This window comes from Quercus lobata, chromosome 5 (genome assembly GCF_001633185.2).
Source record: "Quercus lobata isolate SW786 chromosome 5, ValleyOak3.0 Primary Assembly, whole genome shotgun sequence".
NCBI lineage: Eukaryota > Viridiplantae > Streptophyta > Magnoliopsida > Fagales > Fagaceae > Quercus > Quercus lobata.
The window spans coordinates 55311395-55328397 of NC_044908.1; the positions used below are offsets into that span (position 1 = coordinate 55311395).

The window sequence follows — 17003 nt, forward strand, 5'->3', positions numbered from 1 at the left end:
AGTTGTGATTAGAGATTAGTAGAACATAAAAAAATAGTACAAAGGATTAGTATTCGAGAAATGCTATGTCTACAACATTTTCAGGATTTTTTTTTTCAAAATAACACAAATTTTTAAACAATTTTGTCAGTTAGCATTGTTTCCAAACTATTTAGGAAACTAACATCTCGAGTCTCTAAGACTCGAATTCATTGTAGTAACTCGAGTATCACAGACTCGATTTTTATGAAAATTCACGTGGAAAGACTTGAGTTTCACAAATATACCTTAGCACACTTTTAGCAAAAAGTTTTCAGCAAAAAGCTAGATATATAAGCTATTCCCAAATGGATACTACATTTTTATTTTATTTTAAAAAAGCTGAAAATTTTTGAAAAAGTGAGAAAAGATGGGAGAAAGTGAGGTTTTAAAAAGGTGTACATAAAAATTAAAAACTAAAAATTGAAACTGATACCAAACAGGCTCATAGTCAATTATCTCTCACATAAGTTTACGGGAAAATTTAATGGATTCCTTAAGGGTATTTGTTTAGAAAATATTTTTAGAAACTTTTTGTGGAGGAAAAAAAAAATACTTTTTTTAACAATTTTTTTTTTTTTATATTTCCCATTAAAAAAGTATCAAAACTTTTCTAAGATAGTCCACTAACAAATGCTCTAAAAACATATGTTAACCGGCCTAATTTTATTAGCTACCTCTCATTTAATACTAAGATTCATACATATTTCCTTAGAAAACTAGTCAGCCGCACCTTCCCCTTTTTTGCAGGAAATACATAGCAGCTTGCGGCATCAATGGGAAAGAAAAATCCTTTGTTTTTGCCTTTCCCTTTTCACTTTAATCATCTTTAACTACTTCCTTTTTAAGAGCTCTAAGACTATCAAATTCTGCATATATGAGATTAGTTGAAAAAAAAAAGAAAAAAGATTCATAATGTTCATATTTATTAGCTACCTCTCATTTTAGTCTAAGATTCATACTATTCATATGTCATTTATGACGTGTAGGAAGGTCTCATGCAGCTATACTAGGATGTGTGGAAAAATGAATTGATTTGGATTTTGAACTTATTCTTTCTACTACTCCTGTTAAATAAGAGTAGTCAAACCCAAATTGTCAAATTTAAAGGAATCTTCCTTTTGTTTGTCCATAAAAAACCCTTTTCAGTTCTCATGTTGTATAATACAGCAGTGAAGGCATAGGAGAATGCTGATGTGACTGGATTAGGACTCTACACGTGAAATAAATGTGAGCAAGTAAAAGAAACATTTGCTAGGAGAAGAGATCTTTGGTTCGTGCCAACGGCGTGACTATCTTAGGGAAGAGTGAGATTTGCACCTAACATGGACACCCAGCACTTACAAAAGGGGGATAATGACCCTCTTTGATCAGAGGTTATGAAATCCTTCCCTCCTATTAGTTGTACTTGTGCTAGACCACTGCTAGGGACACGTGCATTACTCTCAATGCCCCTAATGTCCCTTTCCTTGTCCAAGGATTGCTCCCCACGTAGTGGCAGGGTCACTTTTCATACCACTATACTGACCTTGGCATGCTCACTCTCTCTCCTCCAGCCACTACATAGCACAGTAGCTGTATTAGGGTTCAAATGGGGGAATCACAGTGTGACATCTGTCTTGTGTACCTAACAACATACCTCAGACTGTAAGAGGAACATGTTGTTGGACTATTAGGATAAGAACCAGGATAGAACAATAGAGAAAATGATAAAAAGTTTGTAAGGAAGCAAGGTAAAGAAAAGACCCCTCCTTTGGCAAGAACACCACTACTGTATAAGGGAAACCTCCATTTTCACAAAATAGAAAGCTTGACAGAGCAAGGGACATTCACCCTTGCTTGCCTATGGTTTTTCATCCCTTTCAAACCATTTTCCACGTATATTCCATTGTCATCTTTACTTTCCTTGCACTACTTTCTTTTTCTTTCAACGTTATGATGTTAAAGCTTCCATTTTTTTAAAAAAAACTTCTTGAGCTTTTTCATCAAAATGTACTGTTAGATATCTCATACACTCTTCATACGAGTTTTACAAATCTAACTTGCATGAATACATGTTTTTTCTTATGCATTGTTTATATTCATTATACTACTTAGTGTTGTGAAGTTAGAATAATGGAGTAACACTCAGTCATTAGGTTCTTTAATTGAATTCGAACATATTGTTGCATTAATTAATCAATAAAACACAAATATTGTTATCTTTTTTAAAGAAAATTAAAATTCAAAATAATAAAATATTTGAATTTAATTGAGGAATCTAGTGTACTTGACTTGAGGTACTATACATAAGTTTTACCCATTTTAATATGTCATATATTCTTTTAACTTCTTGTCCAACAAAAAACAAAAAAAAAAAAAAAAAAAAAAAAAAAAAAAAACCAACAAATAATTTTTGTAGAGCCAAACAGCAATAACGAAATACTTGACAGATGTCGACAGAAATGTGTTTCCCCCACAACAAATCCTTCCTTTTGTCCTTTTGGAATGTATGTGTTTCCCCACAAACACAATAGCCCAAAGCCATGGCAGAATGCTACAATCTTGTAGGCCTTCCTTAGTATCAGGGGGTCCTTGTAGGCCTTAGACATGGGGCTTGCTTTGACATGCTTTGTGTTGTTAGCCCATTGCTATGGGTTGTTTCTCATGTGTTGTAGTGGTAGGCCCTCTTGGGTCATTAATAAGGAGAGTAATAATGAAGATACAAATTCTTTTATAAATTTTTTTACAAATAGTTGATGTGGTGAGTGATTATTGGTAAATAAAAAAGTGATATTTATAGTGGGCCTAGATGAAAATTAATAAAATTTTTGCCACATCAACAGTTTGTAAAAATGTTATAAAATAGTTTGTGACGGTAACATTACTCTAATAAGGATGGAGTTTTGCTTTGCTTGTGGGGCCTGTGTCATGTAGCTTGGGTTCCCTTTTAGGTTTGGGCTTGTGACAGCCTGATAAAACATAATTTCTGAACAATGTTTTATACGTTTAATATAGAAAAAAGGATTTTTTTAGTGTACTTTTTTTAATATATAAAACATTAATCATTTTTTAATAAATATACTATCAAGGTTATTAATCAGCATGATTAATCAAATCAAAATCAAAACAAAAAAAAAAAAAAATTAATTTAGTATTAGAGTTAAAACTAATGAGTTTGTGTTATCTTAAAATAGTTTGAATTCCAGTTGTATTGGTTTGGGTAAAATCTTATTTTATTACTAGTTTCATCATATGCGCTTGTGTAGTGAGTTTTTTTTTTTTTTTTTTTTTAATTATAAAATTTTTGGCCCAATCTCATAAGCTTCTTTTTTTAAAAAGAAAAAATTTGGATAAGTTTGTTTTGAAAACATGAATTAGTAGGAGAGTTTTATTTTGTAAGCATTTTAAGTGGAATGAGAGATGTATTTTTATCGGATTATTTCTAAATCACGTAAAGATGACTAATGATGAGTTAGCACCTAAACTTGTTGTGAACGAGATTTTGTTATGATGTGGAATAACTTCTTTTCTTTTCTTTTTTATTTGATGAACGAATGTAGAATAACTTCTACTCCTTGGTGTTTTGGTATGATTCTATATGCTGTGAGTTTGTGTTCAATTATTAGTTTTTGCTTCAACACTTAAATCTTGGTTTTTGACCGTGATGCTGGGATGTTGTGAGTTGAGTTTGAGATTCAAGAGTTTGAACACTTTGAATTGGGCTACCATGAGCACAACTGACCCACCATATAAATATAGCTGGAAAACCAACTTGGTCTCTCTCAAATCTAAATTGAGCCCATTATCTCCTCCATAAATCATAAAACCCAATATATAAAAACCAAATTAAACACCTTGACCTGCTCAAACAAACCACAATATATAATAGTCACCTTTCTCAGTCACCCATCCAACCCAACAGCCGGCGAGCCTTGGCTCACTCTAGTGATGAAAGTTTCTACCCTCATGCTTCAAATTTTCTTCCATTTTCATTTAATTCTTTAAAGACCAGACGGAGATGGTGAGTTCTATGTTCATTTACCTCCCTTTTCATTTTATTTCAATGAACTACATTGTGATCTTGGTGGTGAGGTACATGCATGGTTTGAAGTGTTAAGAAAATTCTGAGAAGATCATTGTTATTGGTGTTGGTTGATGTGAAAACTCCTAAATATAATGCTTTAATTAATTTTTATACTAATTTAATTCTAATTTTAACTTATCAAAAAAAAAATTTTAATTCTAATTTAATTTTTCAATTTACTATTTATTTATGTCTATATCACATTTTGTATCTAATGTTCAAAATATTCCTGGATTCTGGAATGTTGGTGTGAAGTTGGCTTTAAAGTTTAAACCTTTACAGCATCCTATGAGAGATAGCATATTTGTTAATACTTCATTTGTGCTGGTTTCAATTCTATTTATTTGTCCTTTATTTTTAACGTTCTAATTGCATGTCATTGCTTTATAACTAATGTAGCCATGCTGAGACCCACCTTGTCAGAGGGCTGTAATGTTTTGGACAATGAAGAGTTAAATAAAATCTTTTAGCAACATTTTGCCACTAAAACAATTAGGAAGGTCAATGTGGTGGCAAATTTCTTAGGAATATTCTACGCAATCTGTTATATACATAGTTTTAACTCAGTACAGGTTCTTTTTTAGAGAAATTCTGTGGCCAGTGAACACAGCTAAGCCAAAATCCCAAGGATAAGAAGAAAAAACTCGAAAGACTTCATTTGGCACATCTGCCCAAGGCATATTAACACAAACTTCTACAATCATTTTGTGTGCTATGTTGCCCATCTTTGTTGCTACTAATACCTATGTTTCTTATACCCATAAGCATCTGTATTGGGAATCATTGTACCAATTACTACACCTGAAGAAAACTCTTGGCTTCATCCCTATAATCATGTCTGTATTGGGAATCATCCCTTGGTCTTCCGTCAAGACTACAGTTATCAAGGTACTTGTTGTGGGTGCCAAGAATCAGTTTATGGTCCTAGCTACTATTGTCCAAGAGGTGGATGCCCGTGGTACACACATCATAAATCATGTGCGGAAGTAGCCCTTGGGTTGTACCATCCCTTGCACCCAATCCATCCTCTCATTCTCTTTGATGAAAAGACACATTATCCTGAAGAAGAAGAAGAAGAACACAAACAAAAGACCAAATGCCAACTCTACAATGAATCTCGCCGACAATACACTTATCGCTGTTACTGCTGCGACTTCAACCTTCGTGCCACATGTGCTTTCTTACCGCCCACCATCGAATCTTCTCAAGTCCACCACCACCCATTAACCCCCTTTTGAAAGTGGATTACGTTCACTTGTGACCTTTGTGCCAAAGAAGTCAAGGGTATACCTAATCATTGCCAAAGAAGTCAAGGGTATACCTAATTGTCTTATAGGTCAATACCCCGGACATTAGTAGACGCAGACTTATCATTAGATATGACAATTCTAATTAATTTATCACATTCGCATTTAGTTTAAGCCTATTAACATTAAAATTAAATTCTTAGCTAAGAAAAAGGAAAACATAAAAATTTGGGAAAACAAAAGGCTGAGAGCCGTGACGCTGCAACTTATCAGGTATTCTTCATTATTTTGTTTACCTGCCTGTATTTTGGTTTGAGATTGGTTTCTCCTACAAAGTAACTTCCTACTGTGTGATAGTTTTGTCATGGTTTCTTCATAATATTAGGCTGCAATCTGTCACCAGCATGTTTTTGCTAGCAGACGTATAACAGCTTCAGTGTTTTCTGTTTTATCCTTCTTCATTGTCTTTATCTTTTCTTTTCCTTTAAAAAAGATATCTGTATTGATCTAGTCGAATATCAATTCACTTTCTTTTAGACACATAAAAACCAGACACTCGTTTCTCTCCAAGTTTTGATCTTCGGGTCATTTGATGCATGACTTAGTGTTGTATTTACTAATAGGGAGGAAGTTTAATGCTCTCTCTCTTCTCTCTCAAATGTTCTGTAGGATCTTCTATCAAAATATGCTGACATCGGCCTTGAAGAGGGAAGTTCTGTGTTGCTGTCAAAACAATGGCCCATGCAACAGTGAAAGCTCATCTTTTAGTAATTAGGAGGTGTTAGTGGAACAAGCAACACAAATACACTGTTTTTTGTAAGCAAATCAATGAAGTGTAATCTATGCTGGAAGTGATAGGATTAACATGCCATTTTGAAATCAAAAGTCCATATGTGTGTATATGTATGCGCCTTTCTTCTACGATTAAGCAATTTTGGCTGGGATTAAGTGTGTTGATTCATTAATTTACTGGTTATCCACCTAAAATTTTGAAAATTTTCCCACTTGCAAATAGTCTCTTTTGGTGGAAGATCAAGTTAACTTTAGCTGCAGTGGTGGTGACTGAACAGCTCTTAGTAGCTGCAATTATGTAGTAGTATGGATTTTGGACTTGGATAAAAAAATGATTAAATAAAAGAGGTTCTATTTCATTTCTGCATGACTTGTAATATAACTATGAATGCTTCAGAGGCAGGATTAAGATCATGCTATTTTAAGATTTCTGTTATTAGATCATATGATTTTTTTAAAAGTCAGTTCTTATTATCTACCACATTTGACAGGATGGCCTTCACATTTCTATGTTACAAATGATTGGGCCTATTATCTACCAAATTGGGTGCGTTCCTGTATTGAACAAAATCAGGTAACTGAAGTTTATGGTACTAATGTTTGGTTCTATTATCTACATGCTCTTTTTTACCCTCACTGTTTTCGATTATTATATATGCCTCCATGTTTATGAGCTTTCATAGGTCCAAATTATCATTAAAGACGAGTAGAGTTTCTACTTTTAATTCATTAGTTTCTGGATCCATGAGTTGTAACATAATTTTGAATGGTCTGCAGTGGGATACTTCTTTGCTGCATTTTAATTCAGTGTTCTTTGTGGATCTTGGTTTATATTTCAATTTCAAACCTGTTTCTTCAAATTATCATATCTTTGTTTAATCTTTAAGGGAAGTATTTATTACAAAAATATTTTGGAAAAACTAAAATGGCCTCTAGATGAGAGAATATGCAAGTTTGGCGGCAGGGTGCTCCAGATGAAATTGTTCTGCTGTCCTTAAAAGACCTTGTTTTGATTCTTAATGAATTTGGGAGTTAGAATGGTCCTAGCCTAGGTAGGTAATGTGAAATGGCTGAACATGATGGATTTCTCATTTATTTTCTATGACTTAAATAGAAATTGTAATACACGATATTAGGGAATTAGATCCCACCAATTACAAGTGAAATACCTAAATTGAGCATCTATGATCCCACAATATATGATCTCTAGGCAAAGATTGATTAGTGACTTTCAAATATCTTAATCTAAAGCCAGATTATAGCCTTTCATGCATTAACATATTAAATGTGTATATTGTTATTCCTATATGTGATCTAAGGGCTTGATGGAGAGGATGAATTCATGTTTGAAAATGAAGAGGAAAGGCAAAGAGGAGACACCATTTACGAGGAATGGAAGAATGTTATTAGAGGGGCTAATTGCCTTTGGTAATGGAAAAAGCAATCCTATCCATATTTTCTCTGCCGAAGAGCTCAAAAGAGCAACAAAAAACTATGACCAATGTTGACATTTTCAGTTGGCTAGTGATTTTGACTTTTACAAGGGTTCTCTAGAAGACCACTTGATTTCAGTTAAGAAGTATAGACATGAAGTTTGGGGATTAAATGACATTATTAAAGACATTGTGTTGGGATCACAAATGAGTGTCCACCAAAATGTTCTGAAACTTTTAGGATGTTGCTTAGAGACCAAAAACCCGATTATTGTGTATGAATTTGTAGGGGCTAGAAATCTCTACAATTGTATTTGTATCCCACCAACTAAGAGAGTCCACTCTGAGCCATTACCATGGAAATGCAGGTTAAAGATTGCAATGGGCATAGATAATGCAATTGCATATCTCCATACTTCATTTCAAGGCCTACTATCCATAGAAATGTTAGACCGCACACCATTATATTGGACAATAACAATGTTGCCAAACCGAATGATTTTTCACTCTCCATATGTATTCCTGAAGGTCAATTGCATGTAGAAATTGATATATGTGGAACAACAGGTTATGTGGCACCTGAATATTTTTTTAAAGTAAATGAGAAAACTGATTTGTATAGTTTTGGTATGCCACTACTTACACTTTTGACAGGATGGTTTATTTTTAGATGGTGAATATGATACTGAGACCTATTATCTAGTAGATTGAGTGTGTTCCTGTGTTGAACAAAATTAGGTAATCAAAGCTGTAGATAAGACGATGCTGGAAGAAAAGAATTGATCATAAATAGTTTCTGGCTGTGGAGGTTGTCTTGAGTTGCATTTCTGATATAGCCGAAGATAGGCCAACCATGGTTGATGCGGGAAAACAACTCAGGAAAATTTATGAGTCTGTCTCACCTCCTTAGCTTAGCTCTATGCAAATGAATTAACATTTAGGACATTCTATGCTATGCTCTATAGTGCATTTGAAAGTAAACACTTGTTAGTGTCGCACAGTAAAATTTTTGCAATATTACAAATTACAACTTAATGCATTGGGATAAAATTAGGTTTGATTTTCATTAGGCAGCTAAACAGGACTGTAATAAGACTTACTATTTTCATTTTCGGATAGCTTGTTGAACTTTTTATCAATGCATGTAACATTTTATGGTCAATGATAAATTATTTGGTATAACAGATATACCAAATCAGCCATGTGCTTTATTGCCAATTCTGGTAGTCTAATTCTTACCCATATTCATGGCTATTTCTGAAGGTTCTATCCTTATATGCTGACATGAGCCTTGAATAGGGAAGTTCTGTGTCACTGTTAAAATAACGGCCCATGTAACAGTGAAAGCTCATCTTTTAGTAATTAGGAGTTAGTGGAACAAGCAACACAAATACACTGATTTTTTAAGCAAATCAATGAAGCGTAATCTATGCTGGAAGTGATAGGATTAACATGCCATTTTGAAATCAAAAGTCCATATATGTGTATATGTATGCACCTTTCTTCTATGATTAAGCAATTTTGGTTGGGATTAAGTGTGGTTGATTCATTAATTTTCCGGTAATCCACTAACAATTTTGACATTTTTCCCACTTGCAAATAGTTTTTCTCTTTTGCCAATCAGGCAAAGACACATATTTGCCTTCTTTGTCAATGTTGGAAGATTTTGCAAATTTGTTCATATATATGTGTTTTTTTTTTTTTTTTGGTTATTCATAAATGATAGAGTGCTTTGCTTGCTTAAAATTTGTCATATAGATATTAAATGTGGTAAAATTTCATTGCTCTTGAAATTGACACTATATTTGTTTGAAACATATTACCGCTAAGTGCTTTAGTTTATGTTAGATTTACGCATATTTGTTTGAAACATATTACTGCTAAGTGCTTTAGTTTATGTTAGATTTACGCTTTGTTTGTTTCAAGAAAATATTTGGTCAAAAGTAAAATATTTTCAGTCAACCAAATTAACCTTAGCAAATTTATATAAAATATTTTACATTTAAAATTTTGGTAAAATATTTTACATTTGCTCTCTCCCTCATACCCCGATACTTATTACTCCCTCACTCCCACAGTCACTTTCACGCTTAAACGCTCCCTCTCAGATTTCTCTCCAAAAACCCAGCCACCTCCGGTCCCTCTCTCGCACCCATCACCGGCTCCAAGGTTTGAGGCACCATCAGCAAGCTCCACCCTCTGTCGGCACTGCCCATTGCCGGCGAAACCCAGGTACTTATCTGTCTTTTTAGATTAGATTTCTCTTTTTCTTCATCTCTAACCTTTCTCTGGTTTTTCTTAGGTTCGATTTCTACTCCTCACTGGAAAAACACCTCAAAGTTTCAGGTTTTATTGACGAATCATAATTTTTACACATGTTTGATTTCTTATCATTTTTCATATGAGTTTTTTTTGTGTTGATTTGGTTGTGTGAGATTTATTTATTTCTTTGATGATTTTGACATTGGTTGTTTGATATGAGTTAAGGTTTATGATTTTCAGATCTGGGTTTTTTTTTTTTTTTGGGGGGGTGGGGGGGGTTATTTATGTGTGGCATTATGATATTTGTGTGATGAAATTACTGTATACTAGTTTATGATTTCCTTTTCTTTTCTTTTCTCTGGATTGTTGTTGTCCCTATTTTTTTTTTGTTTTTTTTTTTTTTTTTTCAATGTTTCTTTGTGATATATATAACATTTTTTTTTCAGAGCTAAAAACAATAGAAACTTTGATTGATACTATGGAATAATACCAATAAAAACTGAGTTAAGAGAAAACTCAGCTAGGGGGAACACCAGCCCAACAAAGCGATATCCCCAGGAAAAGAGAGAAGAAATTGAATAAGGCCAAAAGAACTTGAGGCCAGACAACAACTATCCTCTAGCTATCAGATTAGACCTGTGCTGCCATCATGCTTTGGTAGTCTTCCAATAATCCACTAGCGCCCTGTATAATCACCCTTGGATGCACCTGAACCTGTTCAAAATTGAACTTGTTTCTTGCGTTCCAAATAGCCCAAGCTTAGTTAAAATTCAAAGAAGATAATAAGGAAACTAGGCTTTTGATTCATATTTAATTATTTATATCAACCTCTGAGTAATGCATTTGGGAAGCATCTTGATTGTAATTTCTGGACAATACACAATATCTGGCTAATGTTGCCTTATATACAGAGCTAGAGACTTCATATTGTGTGAACTAGCTGAATAGGAACATCATAGGCTTCCATTGGGTACAATACCAACAAATATTGCTATTCTTTAGAATTTTGACGAGCTACACATTGTGCTCAAGCTAATTACCTAAGCAGTCTTGAGATTGATGCTAAAATTGTCTTGTTGACTTCATAGATTAATGACATTAACATTATAGTTTTTATTACATGTTCTGTTTTCTTTCTTTTTTTAATGGAGATTTAATTTTTTTCCATGTTTGGACCCAAAAGGTATCAGACTCTGTAAAACCTGTAATATAAGTCAGACAAGAATACATGCGAATCAAGATTTGGGTCAGAAAAAAAGCTGGCTTTGCTGTACTCATTTTCTATCAAGCTTGGTTCTGGGTTTTGTCCAGAAATATTTTGCAGGTTCTGCTGTATCTTGGTTGAGAAATGTGAACCCCTACCTCTTGATTGGAAGAGTTGAGATGGGTTGTTGGTTCAGAATGGAAAATGTGAGAGGCCCAGGCCACTGGCTTGGGGCCTTTAGTATAAGCTGCTAAATGTGACAACAATAGTTTTTAAGCTAATGTTCTGTTATGGAGATGGGTATTGTTTACAACAATCTTTAGTTTGCCATTAGCTTAGTAAGATTTATGGAAAATTTTCAGATTCACCCCCTCCTCACAAAAAAATTAGCTAGGGAAAAGCCTTAAATACCAGACATTCGTGTCAACTGCATGATTTTTCTTTCTGCTGTTTGGACCTGTCAAAATCTAGGCTGTTTCTTGTAACAGTCATGCCATAATTCTTTGCTTGTGGCCCTATTGTTGCTCACTTATTCTTTTTGTTCTATGTATGTATTTGGGGTGGCATTGGTGCAGGAATGCATCAGCATATGAAAGAACATGATATGCTCAATGCTTTTATACATCATTAACTGTTAGCATGTACGCCACATGAAACTGGTTTTAGTTTAGATGCCTACTGATTACTGCATTTTTCACCTTCATCTTACTGTTCATCTAAATTGTCAGTGTTGCTGGTATATGTAGCATAACATTATTTGCAGTCAGTAATATCAAAGCTAGTAATTTTGGTACTCCAATTTAATGTTTTATAGTAACACTAGTGATGTTTGATTCTGGCTGCAGGAAGTTGCTTCAATTCTTGTAGCAGATGGTGTGTCAAGTGAGAAGATATTAAGGAACTTCTGACAAACCAGATGTAGTTCATATTGTTGTATTATTTTTGAGCAACGGTTAGTGATTTATTTGTTCGAACTGCTGATTATCATTTCAGCTTGGTGTAGAAAATAAAACATATTTTGGGATTTTTGAGCGTCTTATTGTATGTGGGATGGTGGATGAACGTATGCTTATTCTTGTGTTACACAGCAAAGCACTTGCCCAGCTTTCTGAAGACAATCTAATCCCATATTGCTACTTGCCTAGCTTTTTGGATAAGAAATTAACGTCAGTTTCACTTTAGAAAGTAAAGGAATTTGTTTATTGTAAAGTGAGCAAAAACTTTTATAGATTTTGGCAGAAAGTTTGTTCAAAATTAAGTAAAGAATATTATTTTTTACTAGCTCTAATGATCCCTCATCTGTCTCTATGTATTTTTTGGAAATTAATAAAAAAAAATGATTTAATTTTTTAATAGTTTTTATTTTTCATTTTACATTCTGCCAAACACTGGAAAATATTTTACACAGTATTTTCATGTACATTGCCAAACACTGTAAAATGAAAATATTTTCCTACAAATATTTTATACGTAAAATATTTAATTTTGCAAATATTTTACATTAAAACAAACAGAGCGTAAATGTATTTTCCATAAAATGTATATCACTAAAATAAAATGTATATCACTTAAATAACTATTTTTTGAATCCAAGTTTTTATTTATATCTATTATAGGTTAATTACAAGCAATATGTCAAAATAATCCATTGTCATTTACTATTTAATTTATAAGATTAATCGTTTATTATATTAGAATGCACGTCAAAAAAACCTATAAGAATTCTTCATAAATTAGTTCATTTTAAATTCCCAAATACCTTATATTTGAAAACTAAAATAATAGATCACCTTAGCAAGATGGTTGTAGAGAAGAAATTGATTCAACTGTGGGTTTAGCAAACTACTGTTACCAAAAAATAAAGTTTTGAGTAATAAAAACTTTTGTAAAAGTTACCTAAAGTCTAATTTTGAATTTCTATTAAATATTCATTTTGTCTCATATTGATAGTAAGATAGTTTACATTCCTTTAAGAATGTTAACAACCCTTTTTTTTTCTTTTTTTCTTTTTTAATTTATCACATGTGAGGAAGAAAGTATTTGAACTGAGATTTTCTTTATGAAGAATATCGAGTAGTGTCATTAGGTTTCAAAACTCTTGTCAAAATATTAATGAACATAAAGATTAGGGAAGTGGTAGATTGAGCAACTAACAAAAAAAATAAATAAATAAAGATTAAGAGAATGATCAAACGGAAAAAAGGTATAGCTTTTATTCAAGTAGAACCATAAAATTACAAATAAGAAATTACCTTGTTGAATTTCTATTGGTAAAATCGGAGTAACATTGAACCATGTTCCTGTAAGGTTTATGTGAAACTCTAAAAAATTTTACTCTTTCATTTTTGCATCTACAAACTAAAGTTCCTACTAAATATCTTTCTGGAGGTTTTGTCGTATTAGCTTTGTTGTTTTGAGTTGTAATGGTTGATCTGGATTAAGTAAAAAAATTTCTAAAAAATAAACCATATGAAATATAAAGGCAAACTTAGCTTCACTCTTTACTTGATATATAATATATTGAATAAAATGCAAACTTAAAATTGGGTTAGATACTTTCAATGAACGATAACAATTGACATAAAACGTGAAAAATAAAATAAAGAAATATATATTTTTCTAATCACAAGAACAGGTGATTGGTTATAGATATGGTTTGAATTTTGTAGTGCATAATATTTATTTTAAACTTTTGAGGTGCATTGCATTTAATTAAGTAAAAAATCTCGTTTAATTTAATTTAAAATTTTAAGAAATTAATTAAAAGAATTCCTTTAATATGTCAATAGTGTTAAGGTTTTTCACTTTAATATCGCCTCCCACCACATTTTACATTGTAAAAGTGAAAATACCCACCCGGCCCAACCCATGCTTTCTAATGGCCTGCTTAGAAGTTTAGAGAGGGAGGAGAGTAGAGGGGAGTAGAGGAGAGGAGAGTAAAGTAAAGGGAAATGGTTCTCCTTCATCTTATTTGGATGTTTTTAAAATTAGTAAGGGAGAATGGAGTAATTAGCCCTTCCCCTTATTTGGATGTTTTAAAAATTAGGATGGAGAGGAGATGAAATGATTAAAATAGACAAATTTACCCTTATTTGAAAATGGACTTGCAACATTGGTCTATTATTAATTTAGAAAGGGTAAATTGGAAAATTTATCTAGTTAATAATTTATCTACTCTGCCCTCCCTCCAAATCTCTCCAATTTGGGAGAATTAAAAATGAGGGGTTAGAGGTGGTTGAAAACCCTCCAAACTCCTCCCCCTCCTTCATTAAAAAACTTCCAAACAAGGTAATTGAATTACTCTCTCTCCCTCTATTCTACTCTCCCTCATTTTTTAAACTTCCAAACAGGTCATAAATTTTAAGTTTTAAACAATCAGGTCCAAGATACAAAGAATGAACACCAACACCTGATGTGCTGCTTGTTACTACTAGTCACATCAACTTATGCATTTATTTCGCAAAATACATTTTAGCTATAGTACTTGTGCAAATATACATCGGCATTGTTGTTGTGAATTTCAATTTTTATTATTTCTTTCTCAAGGATGAAGAAAGAGAGTGGATGGCGGTTTTGTTATTGTCACAATATTTTCACAACTGTTAAGTTATCAGTTTCTTATAAATCAAAATAAAATAATAAAATATTATATTAGGACCTACCACAACTTAAAAGGAAGGTATTGTGAAAATATGACATTTTGTTGTTGTAACAATATTTTCATAAGTGTTAAGGCGTAAACTCTTTATAGGTCAAAATAAAATTTAAAAAAATTATATTGGGACTCACCACAACTGAAAATAAAGATATTATGAAAATGTTATGACATTTTGTTGTTGTCACAATATTTTTCACAACTACTACTAAGGTATAAGTTTCTTATAGGTCAACATAAAATAATAAACTATAAGACCAAAAACCATCATAACTAAAAATATAATTATTGTAAAAATATTATGATATTTTGTTACATCTATAAACTTTTTTTGGTTTAGTGAATTTTTGTGAATCAAAAATCACTATTTCACTATCTTAAATTTCTAGTATAGTTAAAAGTGTTATAAATTAAGGGGATAAAGCTTATTAAATTAATAAATTAATGGAGGTTCCATTCTTCGGATTCTTGGGATGTTGCTTTGGGATAAATTAAGATGGGGAGGGGTTTTGTCTCTGTCTTTGTCTTTGAGATTTTGATTTCTCTTTTTTGATTTTATTTATTTAATGGTTTCATTATTTATGTGTGTGATCAATGATCATGGTGCTGATTACCTCAAAAAAAAAAAAAATGATCATGGTGCTGATGATTTTATTATTATTTTAGGTGGTGGTACGAAAAAGTAGTTCATACGTCAACTGACCATGATTTTCAAGAATATATAGATTAATTTAACAGGAGGATGCTCAGTCTTAATGTTTAATTTTTTTTTTTTTTTTATAAAAAAAATAATGATGATATATGGCATCATTTTTCTTTCTAGAACATGCTCTAGCTCAAGATGTAATTTCCATTTCAGTCTTCATATCCAAAAAGAAAAAAAAAAAATGATGATAGAACTTTTGCACTTCAATGGATACTTTTGAAGTTATAATTAAAGTTAAGAATTTGTCTACGTACACAAAATCAAAATTATAGTTGCTTTCACGCCAATCTTACTCATCATTTATAGGGTAAATGCAGGGGCAGCCCAATAAATTTGGAAGCTTAAAGTGATATATTTAAATGTGGTATTTTTGTTATCACTTAAATAATAACTAGTATTTAATATCATAAATTTTTTTATAACAAAAATTTATTCCTTTTATTTTGTAATATGTTTTTTTTTTTTGGGAAAAATGCTAAAGTTATAACAAATTTATTAAAAAAAACTTTCAAATGATGTAGAAATGAATTCGATTAGGGACACTTCAAGAAGATAATAAACAAGTATTTGAATGAATGATGTTAAGGATATTATAAATTTTACAACATAAGGCTTACAAAGATGTATCATTAATCACAAAAAAATAATTCAAAATGCATTTAATAGGTTATTGACATCTACATATCATATTAATTGTCACATCAATTTGTAAAATTTTCAAGTAAAATTAATAATATTTCTATCATTTTCTTATCTGAATTATTTATTGCAATTAGTGACACATATATTTGTAAGGGAAAATGCTAGAGATACAAATTCTTTTACAAAAACTTTTACAAACTGATGATGTGGTGAATGATTATAGATAAATAAAAATGTGATGTTATCGGTGGGCCCAGATGAGAACTAGTAAGAATTTGGCCATAACAACAATTTGTAAAAATGTTGTTAAATAGTTTGTAAAACTATAGCATTACTCTATTTGTAAGACCCATGTATTTAAATTTGTATTATCTTTAGCATTACTCAATACTTTGGGACTTCTTAAAAGTAGAGGAAAATTATAAAACTAATTCTTTTCTATATTTCCAATTTTATTTTATTTTATTATTAAATATATCAATTTTTACCCCAAAATTTGGGGCCTTCCTCTAGTAGGGGGCCCTAGGCGGTGGCCTAAGTGGCCTAGGCCTAAGGCCGCCTTGGGTAAATGTATAAAAAAAAATTGATAGAAGGGTAACATTTAAATTAATTCAATTACCAAAAATAGACACTTCTAAACTTAAATAAGGATGCATTTGTATAGATTATCAAAAAAAAGGATGCATTTGTATAAAGCTGGAAAATCGTGTTTTGAATATAAAATAAGATTTTGTAAAAAAGTTATGTGGAGTTATGGATGCAAAACAGAATTTTAGGTTTTAAGAATACTCTTTTAATCTCCTAAAACGTCTAATCAAACGGACCTTAAATATAAAAAGCAAAAATATTGTAGGTCAATTGATAACTTATGATATTTTTAATAAAGATTCAAATAATTTTTCCTCAATTATTGAAAATATTTTTTGAGAAGATCTAATTATTGAAATAAACTAACAAAAAAGAATTAATTAATTATCC

At 31.7% G+C, this 17003-nt stretch overlaps 1 long non-coding RNA gene and 1 pseudogene across 1 annotated transcript; both read left to right on the plus strand.

Moving 5' to 3' along the window:
• The first annotated feature begins 6703 nt into the window (after positions 1-6703).
• On the plus strand, positions 6704-9244 carry LOC115990713 (annotated as a pseudogene).
• Positions 9245-9537: 293 nt separating this feature from the next.
• LOC115991471 lies at positions 9538-12160 on the plus strand. Its single transcript, XR_004092202.1, has 3 exons — positions 9538-9788; positions 9859-9902; positions 11868-12160. It is a non-coding gene; the product is annotated as an uncharacterized LOC115991471 (long non-coding RNA).
• The last annotated feature ends 4843 nt before the right edge of the window (positions 12161-17003 follow it).